The sequence below is a fragment of the Hordeum vulgare genome, chromosome 2H, assembly GCF_904849725.1.
Source record: "Hordeum vulgare subsp. vulgare chromosome 2H, MorexV3_pseudomolecules_assembly, whole genome shotgun sequence".
Lineage (NCBI taxonomy): Eukaryota > Viridiplantae > Streptophyta > Magnoliopsida > Poales > Poaceae > Hordeum > Hordeum vulgare.
The window spans coordinates 312,262,276-312,274,274 of record NC_058519.1 but is presented as its reverse complement, the minus strand read 5'-3'; positions in this window follow the sequence as shown (position 1 = coordinate 312,274,274).

Genomic DNA, 11,999 nt, shown 5'->3' with positions numbered 1-11,999 from the left:
CTTCGGTGCAAAATGCTGGATTAAAGATCCTCATCATAGCTCGAAATTTGCACCTAAGGCACATGAAGGTTTTATGCTCGGTTATGGAATGGACTCGCACACCTACAGAGTCTTCAACAACTATCACAACAAAGTTGTTGAGACTGTAGATGTGCGGTTCGATGAAACTAATGGCTCGCAAAGAGAGCAATTGCCTTCTGATCCAGATAAGCTGTCTCGTGAGGAAGCAATAAAGCTTAAGCCTACTGAAGACATTGTTCCCACTTAGGAAATTGGTGAAGAAAAATCCCTATCGCTGATGAAAGTCAAGAAGATGCTCCTGAGGAAATTGCAACAGCACCACTTCCTCAGCCCAGACAAAATCCTCAACCAGCTCATCCGAGGATTGCAAATGAAGTAGAACTTGACAAAATCCTCAACGACATCAACGCGCCAGGTCCTCTCACTCGCTCAAAAGCTTCACACTTAGTTACCTTTTGTGGGCATTTTTCTTTTGTATCTATCACAGAACCCTCAAAAGTAGCTGAGGCTTTTCTGGAACCGGAGTGGATCCAAGCCATGCAAAACGAACTTCTTCAATTCAAGCTGAATGACGTATGGGAGCTCGTCAAACGACCAGATCCTCGCAAGCATAACATAATCGGCACCAAGTGGATTTTCCGAAACAAGCAAGATGAGGACGGTCAAGTGGTGAGGAACAAGGCACGACTTGTAGCCCAAGGCTACACCCAGGTTGAAGGAATAGATTTCGATGAAACTTTTTCACCGGTTGCTAGACTTGAAGCTATTCGAATTCTACTTGCTTATGCTAATCATCATAACATCATCTTATATCAAATGGATGTGAAAAGTGCATTCCTCAATGGTAAGCTTGAGGAAGAAGTATATGTTGCTCAGCCCCCAGGTTTTGAGGATCCAAAGAATCCAGACAAAGTCTTCAGACTCAAAAAGGCTCTGTATGGCCTCAAGCAAGCCCCTCGGGCATGGTATGATACATTGAAGGAATTCCTCATGAAGAAAGGCTTCAAACCTGGTTCACTCGATCCAACTCTTTTCACAAAATCTTATGATAATGAACTGTTTGTATGTCAAATATATGTTGATGATATCATATTTGGTTGTACTGATAAAAGATACATTGATGAATTTGCCTATATGATGAGTGAAGAATATCAGATGTCTATGATGGGGGAGCTGAAATTCTTCTTAGGTCTTCAAATTCGTCAACAAAGCAATGGAATCTTCATATCACAGGAGAAATACCTCAAGGATGTTCTGAGGAAATTCGACATGCATGAATGCAAAGGTGCCAAGACTCCAATGCCTACCAACGGTCACCTCGGCACTGATGAAAATGGTAAAGATTTCGATCAGCACGTATACCATTCTATGATTGGCTCTTTATTGTATCTATGTGCATCTAGGCCAGACATAATGCTTAGCGTTTGCATGTGTGCATGTTTTCAAGCAAAACCAAAGGAATCACACCATAAGGCTGTGAAACATATTCTTCGATACCTAGCTCACACACCAACACTAGGATTATGGTATCCCAAGGGATCCAATCTTCATCTGTAGGGTATTCTGATTCAGACTATGCTGGTGACCGTGTGGATCGCAAGTCAACTTCTGGCACATGCCATTTCCTCGGAAGATCACTGGTTTGCTGGTCCTCAAAGAAGCAGAACTGCGTATCACTCTCCACTGCCGAAGCTGAGTACATTGCTGTTGGTTCTTGCTGTGCTCAATTACTATGGATGAAGCAAACCCTCAAGGACTACGGCATCAACATGAAGAATGTGCCTCTCTACTGTGACAATGAGAGTGCTATCAAGATTGCCTATAACCCAGTACAGCACTCGAAGACCAAGCACATCCAGATTCGTCATCAAGGGCAATATCCTCATCGACCATGTGAAGACTGATGATCAACTGGCTGATATCTTCACTAAGCCCTTGGATGAGAAAAGGTTTTGCAAGTTGCGGTGTGAGCTAAATATCTTAGAGTCTTCGAATGTTTTGTAAAAACATGCACACATCCCAACACTTATGCAAAGTTGATGACTTAGATGTGCAACACATGATGAAACGATTTTCTTCAACCAATGAAGAAAGTCACTCTGAATGTGAAGAAATTAACGAAGAAATTGATTCTCAGGGCCCTACGACAATTGTACGCGGCGTCTGTAATCAACATTCTTATATGGTGGGCAACGCCACCGCCCAATGTGAAATTCCTCAAGTTGATTTTCTTCAAATGATCAAATTCCTCACAATGCATTTTTCTTCAAAACAGTTGTTCTTCATTGTGATGATCTATTGCAAAATCTTCAAAAACACTTGATGACTTTCATTTGCCTAGGTAGACTGTGATTTCTAGTCCTCAACAGCATTCACTTATTGCTATTTCTTCAAGTTGATGTTTCTGCTAAGTGAATGTGATCGGACCCTATTTTCCCTCTATGCTATACTTATCCAGTCTATTCAATTCTTCATATGCGTTCTACTTGAAACTTTTTTCAAAATCCTCACTGCATCCTTGTCAGGTGATGATTTTGTAACGAAAATCCTCAAATCTTCGAAAAATTGTTTTCTTCAAAGGAACAGTAACTGAACCCCCACTTCCCACGATTGGATAGCCACGATCTCCACTATCTCCACCGCATCGTACGGGAGCTACACGTGTCCTGCGGAGACGTAGAGGCAAGGGCTATTCGGTCCGAAACTTTCGCGCCAAACAGTAACTTTCGGGCTATAAATATGTCCTTATCCACCTCGGTATCATCTTCTTCGCCTCATCGCTCTCCTGCCACAGCACACCGAACCCTAGCGCCACCGCTGGTAGTCTTGTCGCAGGCAAGGAAGAGCTTCACTGCCTCAACCTTCTCGCCGCCAGGATCACGCCGGAGTCGGAACATCTACGTCCGCCGCCGCTGTAGACGTCCTCTGCTGCCAAGTTAGGGTGCATTGGACACTTGACCGAAGAGCCTCTCCAACACCACCTTTTTGTGTTCTTCGTTCGCACCTTCTAGGGTAATTATATCCCATTTTTACAACAGATTAGATCTGAAATTTTACCTCTCCCATGTGAAATCTGTTTTTCCTCAAGATACGATGCGCACATGATTCCTCAAACACTATCCATCACCGGAATCATTGATGAACTAGCTAAGCATCTAAGATTTTCATGAGATTCCTCAATTGTGCGAATTTTCGGATCTGTACAACTCTGGAACCCAAGAACAGAATGCTTAAGCAAATTCCTCAACCACTAGTTATATTCCTCAAACTGTCAAACTTTTTCATTTTCTTCAAATCTGAGAACGCATATGACCTCTCCCAATTCCTCGCAACTATACTCTGTTCACAGGTACACACATGTCAGCTGATGAATCTCTCGGTTCTCATCACATTAACTCATTTGCGGCGTTTCTGGAAGAAACTCTTCAAGGCTCATCAGAATCCTCAAGAGTTCAAAATCCTCAGAAAGTTCCTCGTCTGAAGAAAATGGAGGAAGAAAGGAAACAGAAGGGAGGAAAGAAACTGGAGCAGAACACAACTGTTGATATTCCTGATGACATATACCTGGACTATTGCACGCCTGATGATGAACCTGAGACTATGCCTAAAAGAAAGATTAGGCTGCAGAAAATTGAACGCAGATGGGCAAAGGAGTGGAAGGAGTACAAGTTTGTGACTCCGAAATATGCGAAGAAATTCGCTTTGAAGCCCCCTGGCAGAAGGGCCCCACTTGAGGATCATCAAGTAGCTCATCCCTCAAGTCTTATGACACTTGATGACTACCCAGATGAAAAAGAAAGGCATCTAGCCAAGCTCAAGAAGCAAGCAGAAACATCAGTGAAGAAATTTCATGAATCCTCAGCTGCTGCCTCCGGTGCTGCTCTTTCCTCAGCAGCAGAAACCTCAGGCTCCGAGATTCCTCAACCAAAGTCTGTGCCAACAAAGCCAAAAGCTTCAAAACCCCAAGAAAAGTTTGCACAGACTTCTGTCACCAAACCCTCAGCTCCAAAACCCTCGGTTCCAAAACCGTCAACACCAAAACCATCAGCGCCAAAACCCTCAGCACCAATCGCATCTACACCAAAGTCCTCAGCTCCACCTCCAAAGCCAGTACAGAAGAAAGTCATGAAGACTACGACTGCCAGCTCTAGCTCCTCACTCCCAGCTGCTGTTGGGGAACGTCCCATGGGAAACAAAAAATTTCCTACGCGCACGAAGACCTATCATGGTGATGTCCATCTACGAGAGGGGATGAGTGATCTACGTACCCTTGTAGATCGTACAGCAGAAGCGTTAGAGAACGCGGTTGATGTAGTGGAACGTCCTCACGTCCCTCGATCCGCCCCGCGAACAATCCCGCGATCAGTCCCACGATCTAGTACCGAACGGACGGCACCTCCGTGTTCAGCACACGTACAGCTCGACGATGATGTCGGCCTTCTTGATGCAGCAAGAGAAACGAAGAGGTAGAAGAGTTCTCCGGCAGCGTGACGGCGCTCCGGAGGTTGGTGATGACCTTGTCTCAGCAGGGCTCCGCCCGAGCTCCGCAGAAACGCGATCTAGAGGAAAAACCGTGGGGTATGTGGTCGGGCTGCCGTGGAAAAGTCGTCTCAAATCAGCCCTAAAACCTCCGTATATATAGGTGGGAGGGAGGGGGCCTTGCCTTGGGGTCCAAGGACCCTCAAGGGGGTCGGCCGAGCCAAGGGGGAGGACTCTCCCCCCCAAACCGAGTTGGACTAGGTTTGGTGGGAGGGAGTCCCCTTTCCTTCCCACCTCCTCCCTTTTTTTTCTCTCTTGATTTTCTTCTCCTTGGCGCATAGGGCACTTGTGGGCTGTCCCACCAGCCCACTAAGGGCTGGTGTGTCTCCCCCAAGGCCTATGGGCTTCCCCGGGGTGGGTTGCCCCCCCCCCCCCGGTGAACTCCCGGAACCCATTCGTCATTCCCGGTACATTTTCGGTAACTCCGAAAACCTTCCGGTAATCAAATGAGGTCATCCTATATATCAATCTTTGTTTCCGGACCATTCCGGAAACCCTCGTGACGTCCGTGATCTCATCCGGGACTCCGAACAACATTCGGTAACCAACCATATAACTCAAATACAAATAAAACAACGTCGAACCTTAAGTGTGCAGACCCTGCGGGTTCGAGAACTATGTAGACATGACCCGAGAGACTCCTCGGTCAATATCCAATAGCGGGACCTGGATGCCCATATTGGATCCTACATATTCTACGAAGATCTTATCGTTTGAACCTTAGTGCCAAGGATTCGTATAATCCCGTATGTCATTCCCTTTGTCCTTCGGTATGTTACTTGCCCGAGATTCGATCGTCAGTATCCGCATACCTATTTCAATCTCGTTTATCGGCAAGTCTCTTTACTCGTTCCGTAATACAAGATCCCGCAACTTACACTAAGTTACATTGCTTGCAAGGCTTGTGTGTGATGTTGTATTACCGAGTGGGCCCCGAGATACCTCTCCGTCACACGGAGTGACAAATCCCAGTCTTGATCCATACTATCTCAACTAACACCTTCGGAGATACCTGTAGAGCATCTTTATAGTCACCCAGTTACGTTGCGACGTTTGATACACACAAAGCATTCCTCCGGTGTCAGTGAGTTATATGATCTCATGGTCATAGGAATAAATACTTGACACGCAGAAAACAGTAGCAATAAAATGACACGATCAACATGCTACGTCTATTAGTTTGGGTCTAGTCCATCACGTGATTCTCCTAATGACGTGATCCAGTTATCAAGCAACAACACCTTGTTCATAATCAGAAGACACTGACTATCTTTGATCAACTGGCTAGCCAACTAGAGGCTTGCTAGGGATGGTGTTTTGTCTATGTATCCACACATGTAAATGAGTCTTCATTCAATACAATTATAGCATGGATAATAAACTATTATCTTGATACAGGAATTATAATAATAACTATATTTATTATTGCCTCTAGGGCATAATTCCAACAGCTGCAACAAGCTCGGAGACGAAGTCTTCAACACCCCTTTTGAAGACTTTGACAACAACTGAACCTGCACCTCTGCCCAGCCCCAGCAAAATCATCACAGTCCCATCTGCATCAGAGGGAAGTGATGAATATGATGATGAAACTCTGGAAGCCATCATCAGGAACAAGCAAGAAAGGGTAGCACAAGCATCAGGTAGTGCTATTCCTCTGGCGATGGACCCCAAGGTCCTCCTCGACTTCATCAATGTGTGGTATGAAGACCCAAACACACCCATTGATGATTTGAAACTTCCTCCTGGTGTCCGCCACATGGTGGCTACCTTCATAAACGAAGCCAAGTGGAAGGAACAGAAGGCCAAGCACGCAAAGATTGCAAAGGCCAGAAAGGAGAAATTCCTCAGGCAAAACGTTCTCAAGCTGACGCCTGAAGCATTGGTGTCCACCCAGGCAGAGCTGCAAGTCTTGACTGACAAGTGTGAGAAACTGTCAGACCGTACAAGCATCAAACGCAATTTAATCAAGCTAGCCACTAGTGCTGTTGATGACTACAACAAACGTCACCCCCCACCAGCACCGACTCCTCAGCCCCTGGTTGAACAGCCAGAAGATGCATCTCCTGATGAGGAGGAAATTCCTCAAGCTAAGGAACAACACCAAGAGCGCCGTGCTGATGAGCCGGCTATTGAAGAAATCATCACCGAGACCGCTCCTGATGAATCTGCAACCCCTGATGAAACTGCTCCTGATCCAGCTGCTTCATCAAAGCAGGCTGGTGACTCTGTTCCAGCTGGTTCCTCACTGCCAGCTGAAGAATCTGTTGAGAAAACACCTTCACCAAAAACTTCAAAGGTGAAGAAATTAATCCCGTCTGCATCAGACGCGAAAAAGACAAGAGCTGCTGAGAAGGAAGCAAAGAAGAGAAAAGCTTCCTCAGCAGAAGAAAAGATTGAGACAAAACGCTTCAAGGAAACTGAAGAATCTGCCCCTCTGGACCCGGTGCCTCTTAATGTTGCACCATCATATGAAATGGTCGTCATTGGTGACCACACTACAAGGGAAGATGAGGAAATGAAGGATGCTGCCTCTGAGGAGCATACTGATGAGGAAATACAAATTGATGACAGTCCTCAACCTCATATTCCTCAGAAAGAGACTACTCAAGCTTCAGCTGCAGCAGCTGATGAATCTGCTTCTGCCACAAAGTCAGCTGATGAAAATCAAGCTGAAGAAAATGTCCAGTCTGAGCAGGCTCCTCCCACTGAACAGGCTGACCAAACACCTCAATCTGAGAAGGAAGAAGAAATTCTTCAGCCTGATGCTCAGCCTGAGCAAGAAATTCCTCAACCTGAGGAAACTGCTGAAGAAAATGTTCCCGCCCCTGACAATGAATTCAGTGTGCTCAACCCAGAGACTGCCATGGTTGTTTCCCCTCCCATTCCTCAGCACAATCTCAATCCAGTTCAGCGCCTGCCATTCTCAAAGCGGCCAAAGTTTCAGAAAGAGAATTTCTTTGAGGAACGCATGTATTTCATCGGAGAGAATCCTTATGACAAGCCTCAAATGAGGCATCTGAAGTTTTGGACAAGGACTCAGATGAACTACTATGCTTTTGTGCTCTGTGGCCGCAACAAGATATTCCAGCACAGGCACATTCCTCATGATGAACTTGAAGAGATTCCCTGCATGGAACCAGTCCTCAGTGTACTACATGATGCAGGTTTGCTCCCTATGTGCTCCGACATATCAGATTGGAATAGTGAGCTAATTCTTCAGTTCTATTCAACTCTGCACATCTCGGGCAACGTTGATGACATCAACACTTGGGTGTTCGACTGGATGACCCAAAATACTCACTACAAGGCTCCAGCGTCTGAACTCCTTAGAGAACTGCCCATACCAATTCCTTCAGAAGGGGCAGTGAAGCTTTATGGTGAGCGTGAGCTGCCAAATGGAATGATGGAAGTCCTCATGAAGCCTTTGGCTGCAGGAAAACCCTCAAGAACCACATTCCTCGTCCATGAGCTCAAGTACACACCCCGGTCTGTCTACCGCATTCTCTGCAGTGTGCTAGCGCCAATCAAAGGCCCTGATGATGACGAAGATGTCGTCGGCAACATCATTCATGGTATCCCCATGAATATCCATGATTTCTTATTGAGGACTTTGGCTGACAATGCAATGTGCCCATATGACCACAAAATTTATGCACCATGGATCATGAGATTCCTCAGGACAAGGACACGCATCAACTTTCACGCAGATTTCCAGAACCATGTTGGTTATGTGTCTCCTATCCGGGTCAACAAGAAGACTTTCGAGCCCATTGAGGGAAAAGGAAAGTCTGTAATTGATGAAGGAAGCAGGCCTCTTGATGGTCAATTTAAAGAGCCAGATGCATATTCCTCATGGGACGATACTGAGACTCGTCCACCAAGCCCAGTTCCTCCTCGCGTGCTAAACACCAGAGAGCTTCTTCTCAGTCTTCATCAGAAGGTGGATCACAACCACAAATGGGTCAAACGCCAGTTTGGTGCCATTGTGAAAACCCTCACTGAGACACAGAACAGTGTGAAGCTTAATCATCACTATCTGCATGAGGTTTTTGATCGCACCTGGGCTACCCTTGCCCATCTGAAGACCCAGACTGAGCTTGAAGAATTGAACTTTGAGCAGGACTTTGACTGGTCGTGGCCTCCCAAGAAGAAGTTCAGGCCCATTCAGTGCCAGATCTTGAAGACAGCTCCTTCTCGTCCTTCTGCACCGCCGAATCTGATGAGGAACAGCTCAACACCGCAACAGGCCCAAAGAAGAAGACTATACCCAAGAAGCGCCAAGGATCTTCATCAACCGCCAAGAACTGAAGTCTTCATGGGCGTTAGTCCTCAGTTTGTCCCTTGATGACAAAGCGGGAGAAACTTGAGAGTTAGTCTTCAAACGGGATCTATTTTTGGGGCTTATGAACTATATTTAAGTTACAAACTCTTGGCTCTTCTGAAGTTTTTATGTAATGAGTTGTAACTTAAGCCCGATGGTACTCTGACGCCTTTTGAACGTTTTTCTTCGCATGCTTATTCCTCAAGTTTTAATGCACGCATGCTGGAATTCGTCAGATACCATTTGCCATCATGCATCTTCATTTGCTTCATATGATATGTTATATGTATGCATGATTTACAAGATTCAGGGGGAGATCTCCATGATATAAATCATCAATGTGCAAATGCTATAAAAGCAAAATCCTCAAGGTATGCACATCTTCAGGGGGAGTCTCTGTGAATCTAGTCTTCAAATTCCTCAATTAAGTATTTACACTTCACATTTTTTATTCCCTGTTGAAGACTTAACCTAATTGTCATCAACCACCAAAAAGGGGGAGATTGTAAGTGCATCTAGTGCCCCTTAGTGATTTTGGTGGTTTGAAGACTTATAGGTTAAGTATCTAATGTGTTTATGAGTGTACACATGATCTATAAGTCATTGAGGAGTTTGAGATATTTGAAGAATATCGACCCCAAAAAATATATGTCTTCAGTTGAAGAAATTGGTCTGAAGCTGAAGAAATAAATCGCGAAGAATCTGCGATGAAATTGATATTCCTCATGAAGATATTGATACTGAGAAGATCGGTGGTTCCTGAAGAAAATCGTTCTGAAGAAATTGAAGCATGAAGATTTACGTTTTCTGTTTTACTTTCTTCGCATTTGATGAATAGGAACACTGTACTGTTAAAGGGGGTCAAAGTAACACTATGGAATGGATTTCCTCATGATGCTCAACCCAAGCCAAAACCTACCAAAAGCCTCAAGTGAGGAAAATGAGTGACATGAGGACTATCACAGTTGAGGGTCCCGACCGTTTCGATAAGCCACGCCAAGTCACTGATCTTATCCACTCCAACGGTCATATTGTTTAAGGTCATTAATGTCAAATCATGTCGGGATGCTCCCAGGCTATAAATAGCAGCCCCCCACAACCACTAGCTGGTTGGCTGCTCCGTTAGAAACTGACACTTGTCATAAGAGAAACCCAAATTCCTCAGAGCTTTCGAGAGTAAATCATCAGTGAGGAAATACAGCACCCACCGAAGTTAGTCATCAGTGAGGAATTTCCTCAAAAGGAATTTCCTCAGTGATGAAATTCTAAAAATCTCCTATTCACCCCCCTCTAGTCGATATAACGCACTTTCAAGAAGTCCACGTGCAATTCCCTACGGCCGTTGTCGTGACCATCTCCTTCGATATTCCCATCGTGCTTCTTGACGGGCAAACCAACAACAGGGTCTCTGACGCTTATATAATTCTCGCAAAAGGAGACGCACTCATGCGTCTAATACCCCTAGACGATGCACCCTTCGGGATAGGACTTGTTACGAATGAATTATTTATTGAACCCATTCATCCTCTCGAACGGCATCATACTGTGAAGGAATGTCGCCCAGAGGTCGATGATATCGTCCATGATGTGGACACAGAGATGCACCATGATGTCAAATAACGCGGGGGGGAATACATCTCAAGCTCACATAGTATGACAATGATCTCTTCCTGTAGCCCTCGAAGCTGCTTCACACTTATGGACTTTCGAGAGATAACGTCGAAGAAGTTGCAGAGACCAATAAGCGTGTCACGGACGTGCTTGTCCATTATACCTCTAATGGCAACCGAGAGTATCTACGTCATCATCACGTGACAGTCATGGGACTTCATCCCGCTGAACCTTTTCTTCTTGGGGTCTAGAAATCTGCTTATCTTCCCACAGTAACCGGAACTGACTTTGACTCCCATAAGTCACTTGATGAATTGATCGATCTCCTTCGGACATAAAGTGAAGCAAGAAGGGGGGCAATAATTCTCCTCCTTCTTGTTGACTTTTCTGCCCCTTTCCCCCTCCTCTGTCTCGGTCTCCGTCTCCTCCATCAACTTTTTACGGTGGATGTCTTTCATGATCTTCAAATCTTCCAAGTCTTTCCTTGCGTTCGGCCCATCCTTGGTCTTCTCCGGCATGTTCATCAGTGTGTCAAGCAAGCTCTCGAGGACATTCATCCTGATATGCATTTCATCAAGGAAATGAGGCATGTCGTGATTGGGCCAGTACTCCAAGTCCCAGAAAACAGACCTCGTTTTCCATACCTTCAGCAACAGCTCTGGCGCCTTTTTGATCTTTCCCGACGCGGGGCATTGTTCCCAGTATCTCAACAACTCATCGATATCGGCGCCGCTCCTCTTACGTGGAGGTCCTCGAAGCTCAGCCAACCCATTGAATAGATCTCCACGCTTTCTCCACGGGTCATCCTTCTCGAGCCATCTACGATGCCCCATATACACAATTTTCCCACACCCGCCATCTTTCATTGACATAAGCTGCTGAGACGTTGTATCATCCATGCACCTCGTGCATTCGCAGTATTCATGGCACACCCGGCCTGAGGTGTACCCGTAACCGATATAGTCGTGCACCGTCGTCATCAGCGCGGCTCTCATATGGAAATACTCTCCTTTGCTAGCGTCCCATGTCCATGCCGGTGATTTCCATAACGTGTCTAGCTCCTCTTGCAGAAGGCCCATATAGAGATTAATACTATTTCCATGTTGTTTCGACCCTTGAATTAGCATGCACATGTGTACGTACTTTGTCTTCATGCACTTCCATGGGGGGAGGTTGTACATCCATACAAACACGGGCCATGTGTTGTGGTTGCCATTCTGGTTTCCAAACGGATTCATGCCATCGTACTCGCACCAAGCACGATGTTCCTTGGATCTTCTTTAGCAAATCCATATATGGTGTTCAATGCTATCGAGTGGCTACCATCTACGAGGTGTGTGAGCCTCGGATCAACTCCATTGTCGGGCTTCTTCCTCTCCGCGTGCCAGCGCATTTGCTTCGCTTCCTTAGGATCTACGAAATACTTTTGCAGATGGCGAGTGATCGGAAAGTACCATACAACTTTCTGAGGAGCTTTCTTTCCTGCCTTCTTGTATCGAGACGC